Raw genomic sequence first — 12,671 nt, 5'->3', positions numbered from 1 at the left:
CCAACCCAAGGAAAGTGAAGATTAGAGCCCTGAAAGAGGCAAGATAAGCACTTGCAAAACTCATAATTAACGGCATTGAGCGGTCTTCTAATGGCAAGCACATAAGTCCTTCAGTAACCAGGAGTGAATCATTCCTTCAGTTCAAATAACTGTTGGGCTGATACTCTCCTTTTATACAGGAACACCCAGGACTAACTTTTATCCTTGATGGGACTCAGGACAGTCCACTGAGGGCTGTGTGTTGTTCAGTCCACTCCACTTGTTCGCTCGTAGGCTATGTAGTAGTATGATGGCTCTTTCTCTTACTAAAGGTGTTACAACATGAATGGAATAATTATAAACGGATCTATCACAGACAAAGGTTTAGTGAAGGAATGATTTTCTAGGCTGTTGGGTAGGGTGTATACCTCACTGGGGTCAGTGTGGGACCCAAAGCTTGCTCAGTTTCTAGACTTTATTCTTGGGATGACTTACTTGCATTTTTTCTGAAGATTAATTAAATATTTAAAACTACTACTTAAAACAAGGATTTGGGAATAAGTAGTGCAGTGCATAACGGAGGAAATAAAACCTGAATATTCCACTGCTTTGGCTTTTGTTACCCTTCTATGTTATAAAAATGAGTAAGGCAGAAGTGAACCAACTCAGCAGGTTGATGGAGTCAGAATTTAGGAATGCTGCAGAAATGAAGGAATAGAAGAAAGTTGCAAAAGAACATTTGTGAAATAAATGAGATAAAGGTTGTCATGGTAATGTCTCAGCCCCCACAACCAAATCTCATGAAGGACTGTGGTTTATAAATTGGATGTTTTTTAGATCCTGATGGAAGAATTCTGTATTTCTGATGCAGGCTTAGAAAAGAAGCAAAATGAAAATATGAACAGTGACAGGATTATGTACAATGGACAAGAGATGTTGGAGAAGACGTAGATAAGCCATGTGAAATCCTTGAGGTAATATATGATGTTCCTAAGAAACGTCTTCTGTAAGAAATGAAAAATGTCTTTAGCCAGTAAAGCTCAAAAATCTGGAAAAGCAAGAGAACAGCCACCCTAAGGTAAATAGTTGAGGTCTGTCTTCTGAATGTAGCAAACAGTGAAAGAGAAATTAATTTAAGAAGATAAAGACAAAAGATGCCAAAACTGAAAGAGCTATTGAAAACCTATCACTGGATGTGGAGATCGGTCAATGAGCAAAACACATCTAAAGGCTAACCGTGAACAAAGTAGATACTGCTGGAATTCTTCACGTAGCACAGATGAATTTATAAGAAAAAGCACACTGGAACAAAATCAACAATTAGGAGCAAAAGGGAGAAAACCAAGACCTATATGTTTTTTAGAGAAAGAGTGATACTGATAAATGCCTTGTTTTTAAGTCATGTAACTGTGTCAACAGAAACTGTGTCAAAGCTCTCCAAAAGAGAAAAATGCAGGATGCTGAGGGGGGAAGGCGGGGGGACATTTTACTTGCAACTGACAGGAGTGCAGTGCAAAGCAGCAAAAACAAGTGGTTTTTGAAACGAATCAGGGCCAGAGGCAAAAGAAGACAACACAAAAATGAGGACGCTATACCTGGAAGAAATCAGTGCTAAGGTATAAATTTTTCTCCAGAGTGCAGCAGGCATGTCCAGGATAGAAAAACACTATTTTGCAAGATAGTGTTTACGCAAGAAAAATGTGATTGGTACCCTTCAAGCAGGAGAAACAATATTAAGCAGAAGAGATGGTAAACTGTTAAGAGAGCATAGTTCAGAAGTTGCTGTTAATTGCCCCTTTACTACAGTCTACTGATACGGCAATGCCATAATTGAGGAGAAGGGAAGGGCTGCAAAATTTGTAAATGAACTTTTATCCAATTAGCTTTTTGTCATGAAAATGTGGTGACAAGAAAGGAAAATGAGACTTGCAATATGATAAAATCAGCATATAATACAACGTGCATAACAAATATCAATATAGGCCAGTTTCTGTGCAGTGTCTAGCAGGAATGTTAGAGCAAACTACACAAAGTAGGTTTGCAAGTGCTTGTGTCCATCATATTGCCAGAACAGACAGACAGTAGAACAGAAGCCCTACTTACTGCCTGAGGATACTGGACTCTTAAAAGAAAGAAAGTGTCCAACAGCTGGTATAGAGTTAATTTTCTTTCTAGTGGTTGCTGTGTTTCAGATTTGGTATGAAAGGAATGGCGGTAATGCATATTGTTTTAGTTGTTTCTAGATGATGTTTAGGACTTTTTTTCAGCTTCCCATAGAAGCTGAGAGGGAGCATAGACAAAACAATGGAATGGCCAATGGAATATTCCATACCATAGACATCATGCTCAGTATATAAATGGGGGTTGGCTGGGGAAGTGATTACTGCTCAGGTCGGGCTGGGCAACCAATTCACTGGGTGGTGAGCATGACTTGTGTTGTATTACTTCATCTTTTATATTCTTTTACCATTATTATTATTATTGTTATTTTCCTTTTTACTTTCTTTTCCCTTCCTTTTATCCCTCTTCTCCCTACCCTTCTGGGGAAAAAGGAGGAGAACTGCACAAGTGGCTGCGCGGTCCTAGCTGCTGGTTGGAGTTAGACCATGACAGCAAAGATCCCCAGATCACTGGGAAGAGGAATTAATCACAAAAATACTTGTAAGCCAGCTCAGAAAAAGGAGTTTGTCACAAAAGCCAGATGAACTACCTACTCTCCAAATGTGATCAAAGCTGACCAGTGTTGGTATGTGGGGCAACGCAGGCCAAACAGGAAGCAGAGAAGATCCAGACCAACACACCAGAACACCCTGCCTCCCTCTCCCCAGCAAACACAGCGTTCGTAGCTAGCTTTGAAGGAATAGTGGGAATTTCTCACTATAAAGCTTGTATTCAAGCTTTGGGGAATCAGACAAGCTGTCAGACACTCCTGCAGCTACCACTGAAGAAAACAGTAAAGCTTTTCAGCTGCTAAAATAGCCCAAAAAGTAGGACCCAGAGGAATTTAATTCCAGTGAATTCATACAGTTTACCTGTGAATGGGAATTCAATCACATCACATCATCAACATACACAGCCGGGCAAAAGGCCAAGGTGAACAGACAGTTACGATTGCTCGGATTCTGTTAATGAGTGCTGAAGAAAAAGGTATCAGCAGCCTCTCCAGAGTGAAGTGCTCCCACTCAAGGCATTAGCAGCAGTCTGATGCAGCACACCATGGCAAGACATACGCCTGGCTTGATGTTCATAGACCAGCACAAGTACACAGCTACAACGAGAAGCCATGCAATTAAAAAAAAAATAAAAATCAGAACCTACTGCAACCAGCAAATGAAAGACTCCAGAAACTATGCATGGGGCAGGACAGTCCAAGCCACTCTATTCTCCTAGGGCAAGCCATGCAATTGCATGGCAAATGGCTATAGAATTAGCTAATGATCATTAATATAATATGAATGATATCATATGTATTTCCCTGGAAAGTCTACCCTGAAAATACAAGATAAAAAGCACAGACAGGGAGAATGGTGAACTACGCCTGGTTGGTGAGGTCTGGAAGGAACAAGGTGTCTTGAGACAAAGGTAGATTCTCAAAACAGCACAGCAGAAAAAATAGAAAAAAAAAACAACAACAAACCCACATAATGCAAGGCAGTCTTTGGTGAGTACAAGAAGGATGCAAACCCACACCAAAATCCTCTTTGGAAGGTATGAGTGGTATTTTGTATGATATTGTGGTATGGACCTGCCAAAACTCTCCATCAAATGAAGAACCACTCAATAAAGTTTACTTTCTACTTCAATACATCCAATTCATAGCTATGTAAGACGTAGATTTTGAAATCTACACCTACGGGAGGGAGTGTTAAGTACAATATCCGTGACCACCATAACCTGCTCTCTCAGCTACATACAGCAAAGGAAAGATGTCACGGACAGGTTTCCAGCAGGGAGACTTGCCCATGCATGGGGGACGTTGGAAAACTGTACTGTTAGGAAATGATGGATGAGAGGGATGTGTATATGGAAGAACAGGGCCTGGGGGTCAGCGATAGTGTTTTGGGCTCAGGGTTGGTGCCAGCTGAGTTGTGTTCACCTGGCTTTGGGCTCGTCCCCTCCAGAGGGGCTGTGTACAAGGGGAGGGCTTAGAAGCGGGGAAATGCTGTGAAAGGGAGCAGATAAGGAGCGAATGAAAGAAGGATGGAGAAAGCAGAAGCAGCATATGTGGAAAGAGCGGGACAGTTTGTAGCAAGGGAGAGAATAACAGTTTTGTCAGGGATGGGAGATCAACATGCTGCAGAGCACAGCAAATGGAGTTTACTGATCATGATGTGGGCAGATGGCGGATAATCATATCCTATTGCTGGCACGAAACACAAAACAGAGGTGCTTACACACTTTTTATCTATCTCAACAACCTCAGAGTGCTGGCTGTGGCACTGTGTGGCAAGCCTGCCTTTCCAATGCCACATGCCCCCAGGTTACCATAAGCCTGCTACCTGTTTGTCCTAACTGAGCACCCCTGACTACTCGTGTAATTACCGTTAAGTGAATCCAGGCTCGCAGACAGGCCATGCTGAATTGAGTGGAAAAGACTTGAGCTGTGTAATGAGAACTACAGAGCATCAGGCATTTTGCAAAGTTATGAGAAACTCAAAGTAGCATCTACTCCCATTTATTTTCGGCTAGTTAATATCTAACTGTGGAAAAGTTCAGAGAATCTACTCCTGACCCGGGAAAGGGTAAATATACGAAATAGCTGTTTTGGACCGAGAATAGAGCTTCCTGTGGAATTAGACTTTTACAGTCTGTTTTTGCTTCGTAGGAAAAAAATAATTTTATTCTTTCAGTAACCTTTATTTCCAGTTATTTAAAAATTAGATACCTTCATAATAAATGTGCGCGTTTGTATATGGGACACTGCCATTCTGCTTTTGAAGGAGGTCCCAGATAGATTAGTTCGTTTGCTGAGCTGTCTAAAAGATGACCCATGGAGGGACCAGCCAGTGTGTTCAATAAGAGCAGTTATGTGTTGGTTTTTTTGTTGCTCTATCTTCTTTCCTTGGTTTCTGATGAAGTGTTATCCTGTCTCCCACTCCTGCTTTTTCTGGAGATGCTGTTCATTCCCTAAGCTCTTGAGCCTGGCAAGCTTTATCTGCTAAAATATCTTGCTTGCTCACCACACAGATTTTCCCAGGCTCTCTTTGCTCTCGGCAAAATATTTGCAGGAAAGCTGACTAGACGTCACTTCTGGCTCCCTTTTACCTTACATGACCTAAATTAGTACCTAGTTACACTCTTCTTAGTGGTCTAGGCAATTTATGTGCCATTTTCTTGCATGTTTGGTTTCCATTAGAGAAACTAAGAGATGCTAAAAGACCTCCAATTGGAGACGTATAATTTACCAGAGGAAAGACCAAGAATCCTTTAAATCACATATGTACATGTAAGCTGTTGCATATGGATGCATTTAAGTTTTTAGAGGGCTAGCCATTTCTTTACAATTCATGTGGTACTATGGCAACGGCAGTACTTATTCTGGTTCCTTTTGACATTCTTGCTTTGATAGCCAAAAGCGTATTGGGTAGGTTGTTGAGTTTTTGTTGGGTTTTTGTGGTTTTGTTTTTTTTTCTATACATCTGTTTGCCTTGCTAATAGCAATGAAAATTAAGTATTGTGTCAGATTCTGTTCAGGTTTAGCGAAGTGCAAACTTGTTCTCAGCTGAAAAATTGCATAGCATGGTAGGTAGCAAAATTTGGCCTGTCTAAACTGTATTGCGAAAATTCTCTGATGAAGATGAGCCCTTGCCTTGCAAGTTACTGAAGTGAGCAGCATCTGAGAGCTAAAAATAAAAGATTATTTGGCTTTTCCAGAAAACAGGTTTATTTCAGTAAAAGTAAAGCTCAGTCCCAGACCCTGTTCCCTGCAGAATGGAAAATAGTTTATGAAGACTTGGTTGAAAATACTGTTTGCTATCATGATTAGATATCATCATGTTCACTTTGTGGATTACAACTTATGGATGTTCAGAGGTCTAACGAAACAATTTGGGAAACAGCCAGATAATACTTGGCAGAACTTGATGATTAACCCAGAGAATAACTATTTGCCCCTGAAATGATGTTGATGAAAACAGTTTGGCTATGATGACTATAATAAGCTGCCCTTCCATACTGAGAAGGCTTAGTATTCACCTAGAACAAAGAACAGGCTATAGAGAAGTACCGTAACTTTTACTTGTGTATATTTTCACTGTTTATGACAAACAGGTGTATGCAGTTATATACCCTTATAGTTTACCAAAAAAATCTCTAATAATAGTGTAGAAAAAGGCATCTATAAACATATCAAACCAAAAGCTGTGTATGCTATGTAATGGCCTTTTATTGATAACACAGTAACTCTGTTGACGTTTCTGGCAGAGTTTTAGAGTACATAACACAGTATAAGAAATAAGCGGGACAGTAATTTAATATTCCTAGCGGCATACTTTAATATCAGAAGAGGCCACTGAGAGTCTTCAAGGAAGTGTCTAAACAAGAACCGTCTATTGAGATCATGTGTAGTATCTACTGTATTTTGAATCAAAGGATATTTTTAAAGACCACTCTAAACAATGAAAAACTCATCACTTCTATTTGGAAATCTATCTGTACAAAGGAAGCAGTTCACCATCATTGCATTATGTAGGCAGCAGCGTTACTAGATCTGGGATAGCTCTACAGAATGCTAGGTAGAACATTTAGCCACATAGTTTACATTAATACTGATGTCTGTCAAGTGGTGCAACCACCTACCAACTTATTGGAAAATGATATTAAACATCTTAAGACAAAAAATGGTAAATTATTAAACTGATGGATGAGAAGCTGGATGCCAAATTCCTGTTTAAAAACAGCAGGAGCTGTATATGTGATTCCCTGCTGTAGTAGTAGTGCCGTTGTAACAACGATGACTGAAGAATCTAAGTGATTCGTAGGGCAAGATAATATATTTGTAATTTATAAGGCATGACTGAAAAAAACATAATGGCTTTCAGCCTTTCACATGTGGCTGTGTGGGACAACAACTACTGGTTAAGTCACGTGAACGGGATCTTGTTGGCAACCTGACAGCCTTGTTTGCCTTCAAAAGACAACGCTAATGCTGCCTTTCAAGGCAATATGCCTCCTTTCCTGCCAGACTGTTTCCTTCACCTTCAGTTTATATCCCCATATCTGTTCCTACACTAAAGGAGGACGGGGTGAGGCCTCATTAAGGATCAGGGCTTTTATGAAAGAAATACACTGGATTTTTCAGTTAGAGTCTCCTTCACTTACGGTTCTACTGTGAGCAGCTACCCAGCTGAAAGATGTGGTGGGATTCCTTTTTTATTGCCCTTCATTTCCTTCTGATTGAAATATTTTCCATTTGCTTACTCAAAGCTCTAACCAACCTTCTAACCATCAACCATGAAATATAGCTTCCCAGTCAGCGCCACCCATTTAAAGAGAAAATAGGTCTGTCGAAAACCCAGTAATGGGAGAACTATTTCTGTAGTCTGTGCCAGTTACTGTCCTTTTTCCTTGATAAACAGACATTTCTCTTGGTTTTGTCACAGGGCCTTGTGTCAAGCTGAGAGCTAAAGCAGCCTCACAGTCACCATCAAGATGGTACATACAGAGCTGTGCAAGCCCAGTGACAAATGTGACATTCAAGCATCGCTGTTTGTCATCAACCATAAACACTCTGTGACTGGTAATTAACCATCAATTGCAAATATTTCTGATGCTGACAGGCAAAATTGGGTGTATTCTAGCTCAGAGTCCCAAATCTGCGTTACTTTTGCCAGATTAACAAGAATGAAGCCCCATCTGCCATTACTTAACCATTTGAAGAAATGTAGGTGCTTCTGTGAATACCTAAAATACTAAATTATGAGAGAGAGTAATATTATTTTGCTGGTTGCTCTTCATGTTTGAGCACAGCTTTAAAAGACAACTGGCAGCTGAACATTATGTCTGTTATAGGCTCAATATACAAAAAGTTAGGGCACAGCTCATAAATTTTATTCAAGGTTTATGGCTCCATGGACCAACGAGTTATAATGGATCTGCAATATGTAACATTGGAGTATCATAGAAATCTCTCCTATTGTTAGCCTTCTAGTATTAAAAATCATTTTATTATTAAACAATAAGTACTTGCCTATGTTCCACAAGACCTTAAAGTGTTTAAAGGACTAAGGAGGGAGATGCAGGAGGGAGATGCAATGTGCATTATATAGCTGTCAGGGATAATGTCTCTCTCAAAAATTCAGAGATCTGCTTAGTAAAGATGCCCCCAGATTAGGAAGGTATCTTGGCTAGTTAGTTCTTGACCGTGCAAATCACAATATTTTGATGCTTCTAATTTCTACTTATGCCAAAAGAAGATTGAGAAAAATTTGTTCAGTGATGTTGGAGGAGCTTGTTTCCAGTCTGATCAAAAATTATTAAGGAGAAGGAAAGAAGAGGAAGTGACTTTATGTCTAACAAAAATTTGAAATACATTTAAGTGTATGTGAATTTTTATCCATTTCAGTATCTTTGGTGGAGAAATCGAATAAGGTACTTTGCCTTACATCGTTTGTAGTCTTACCTGAGAATTAGAGCCCTGCAGTTCTGGCACCTTTGGAAACAGGAAACTTTAATTGTTTCAGATCCAGTAGAAGATACTGCAGATTCACTTAGTTAACCAGAGAAAATAAAAATGAGCTACATGCAGTATATATTGCACCTAATCAGAATAGATGTGAGATGAGATGTGTTTACATGCTGTTCTTACTGACAAGGGCAAAATGAAATTTGAGTAAAAGGATGGCCTGAAATGAGAAAGAAGTTTTTAATTCCTAATCCATTTCAGCAAATACTAAAGAAAAAAAAGGCAGAAGGGCTGAATGCAAGAATTCAGTACAGAAAATGGGAAACGGAAGCAGTAAGCTCCCAAGAGCTCAAATGAACTTCTTGCATCATCAGAGATTGTATCAGTCAATGTCAAAATAAGTAGAACCTGATGAAGTAGACTGAAAGTTTATGGCTAAAGTAAAATCAGAAGATGATGTGTGTCCTGTATGCATCATTGATTGACTTATGGATAAAGTGTATAACATGGAGCTGTCTGAGGGCTTCTAGGCCAGAAAGGGAGAAACTTAGTTTTGTGGTGGCAGAAGCCTGGGATCTCATTCAGGAGAGAGAGGGGTGGGTGAGTAGCATCAGCGGGATGAATAGATGAGGTATGTGGAAAGGAGTGGTGAAATCTGAAGGGCGAAAGCATGAGACAGGAGAGGACAGTGACAATAAGGGGGTGACAGTCAGGAGTCTTATGCTTTCTTTGTTCTTCTCTCAGCTCAACACTTCCCAGTTACTCCCTGTAAAAGGACCCTGACCGATTTTTAGGATTCAGCCCCCCACACCTACAAATCTATAAAGTCTGCACAGGCAACTCTCCTGTTACTGCAAATGGAGCTACCTTCTTTTATGGGGACACAGTAGCAGGTCGTTAGGGCTAGAAGGATAGGTAAGGTGCGGTGATCCACGGGCCTCTGTGCTAGGCAGTAATCTACCCTACCCATTTCTTGAGTCAACACTGATTGCAAGGGAGGGTAACACAGACTTTTCGTTTCCATGTCTGCTAAGAAGCTTTTACTGGGGCAATTTGGACTCTGCCTGCTTCATTAATATGAGACTTCATCAGTCTGAATTTTAGTATCACATGCATTGGCTCCATTACCAGACAGTGGCAGAGATGCATATCTGGAAGCTTTTTTTTTTTTGTAGAAAGTGGTCTGATTCTCAAGAAAACCATAAAAATATATGCATTGTCCACATCTGAAATATTGTGAGCTAGCCAAAACATGATCATCTGGGATGTGGTCTGTACACAGACCAATGTACCAAGGGAACTGCATAAATATTAAGATGTCTGTCAAACACCATTTGTGAGTATGTTGTTCAGCCATCTCAGTGACTACCCTCAGTTTATTCAACTGTGAAAGACTGGTTTTATCCAAGTAATATTTGAGACATCCTTCACAAGTGCACTAATTATAATATGAGATAACCACCAAAGCCAATAAAAATCTTTGGAAAAGCTCCAATGTGGGCTTGAACCTCCCATTCCTCCCCCTTCCTGTTTTGAAACCTGCTTTGTAAAAAAGATTGTAATGTAACCTTAAAATAGTAATTGTCTTTAAAAAGAATTCACATTGGGGATTCCAGATTTGAATAACAAGTCATAGGGTGTTTTCCATATTCAGGGTGCAGTTCCCAGCAAGTTAATGCCAAAACACTGGAGCTGATTTGCAAATGGAGCATAGCGCTAGGTTCATTAATGCCATTTTGGAGTGTTTCCATAAGACTTATCTTCTGCCAAAATATTGGCATTAACTCACCCAGCAAACTGTTCATTGCAGGTAAAGATTGTTAATAAACATACAGTGTAGACAATATAGACCATCTATTATCTATTCTAAATTACATTGAATAATCAGAAAAAAACCCCAAACAAACAATTAAAACTTTGCAGCATAGAATTCCATTATTTTTGCCAGCGTGGGGCAAATCAGTTAAAAAGTCAACAGACCAGTAGCTTCTTGCTGGCTGAGAGGCGTTTATGTAATATAATATTTCTATAATATAATATTTATATAATATGAGAGGCATTCTATATAATATGATCTGCTTTGAGAAGGAGTAGCAGATCTATAGACATTGTAATGAAGTTGTTACCTACTATACGGTGGGAAACTCCAAGGATGGAGGTGAGCCAGGCCCATATCTCTGCATCACTCACAGCAGTATCACTTTTAGGGTCAACATGAGCTTTCCCAGAGCTGGCTCATCATCACGGACTGGTGGGTGCAGAGCAAGGCCACATGGCCGAGCCACAGCATGTCTGGAGTAATGTCGACTTTTCCTACCTTATGTTTGTAGCTACAATTCATATTCATCCTTCTGTAGCAGAAAGGGGCTTCCTGCTCTATTAAATTGGTAGAATTCCCTTCTGATTTTCAGCAACCTCCCTTAGAAAGGAACATTTGCCAGTGCTGCCTTATGCCAACAGCTTATGGTACTTTGGAAATGCTTAAACATTCCCTACTGGATGTATAAGGGCTCTTGCCACAGCTCAGCTACGTCTGCGTGGTACCTGCCGGTGACAAGCAGATCCACAGCCAGGACACATCAAGGCTGTGCTGTTTATACCAGCTCAGAACCTGCCCTATTTGTCATTTTTATGGCATTCACAATACGCTAATCATTTGCTGCACGTTTCTTCATCACCAGTTTGTCCATTGGCCTGGGCAGGGCAGGGCTGTGGGGAGCTGGAGCATCAGTGGGGCAGGGACTGGCACCGCAGGAGGCTGAAATGGGGTCCTGGTCCATGGGCAGGCTGGGGGAGCCCTGGGGACAGGGACGGTAGGGCCTGCAGTGCCCTCTGGGCACAGACCATCTGGTCCATATGAAGCAGCAGAGATCTTTGAATGCAGCCTGATAGCACACAGTTCAGCAGCGTATTTGGGGAGTTTCAGTTTTAGACTGAAAAGAAAGAGAAAATAATAAAAAAAACAGAATCTGTTTAAATCGGAGGCAAAGGTTCATTTTCAAAATGACAGCCTCTCTTGCCAGACAGGATATTCTAATGATGTTCTTGTGCTGAACAATATGAAACATCAAACAAGTCGCTTTACAATAACATGGGTGGGTCTAACTCTCTCCATATGCACATTTTTAAAGCATCATTGTTCAATTAATACTTCATATGGTAAAAAAAAAAAAAGTAACAAAAATATTTCGTCTGGAAGTATGATCAAAGATCAGTTCCTTGCTGCGGAATATTGTGAGAGTATATAATACAGGACATAAGTCAACTTCTTTTTCCAAATGTCTTTTGGTTTAATACTTTGAAAGTCTTATGGCTTTTATTGCAAAGACTATATAAAATGCCAGGGGAAAGGAAATATATATATGTATATCTCAAATCATCCTGAAATGCCACAAAGAGGGAGGGGAAAAAATAGAAAGTCATATTGCAGGATTGTTCTCAGCTTTAGGAATGAAATGAGCATGATGTCATATTGAATAGTTTATAGGGTTTCTGTAGTAAAAAAGTTATTTTAAAGGACAAGCTCCTGGATTTCTTGACTTTCAGCTGTTAAAATTATACCTTCTAGTAACAAGTACGAATATTGTATCGTCACAACGACAACAAGCCTGTATATTGGAAACATGAAAATGCATTGTTAACATGAATTTTCAGCTATTTGTATTTCAATGAAGCAATATCGATCAGAATTATGGCAGAAAAACAACTTCTCTCCATGTAGCATTTCTTATTCTATGTCACATTTCACATGTACTCAGAGCAACATCCAGCTATGCTAGTGAATGATAAAGGTTATGGCTATCTATAATTCCCAGTGATCGCGCGGCAGAGACAGTGTTTGCTCTGTGGTCTCCTTCCAAGCGCAACAAAGACCTTGTGGGTTAAAGGCTGCCCTGGGATTCCAGATTTCTGCATTCAATGCTTGGCTCTGTCACCGATGTGTTGTGTTACATGGAGCCAATATACTCCGTACTTTCTAACCATGAGTTGAAAAATAGGATAAATATTTCTCTGTGTCATTGCAGTGAGATATATATATATAAAAAAATAATAAATCACCCATTGGGAA

This window comes from Chroicocephalus ridibundus, chromosome 2 (assembly GCF_963924245.1).
Source record: "Chroicocephalus ridibundus chromosome 2, bChrRid1.1, whole genome shotgun sequence".
NCBI lineage: Eukaryota > Metazoa > Chordata > Aves > Charadriiformes > Laridae > Chroicocephalus > Chroicocephalus ridibundus.
Note: the sequence above shows the minus strand (reverse complement) of the source record.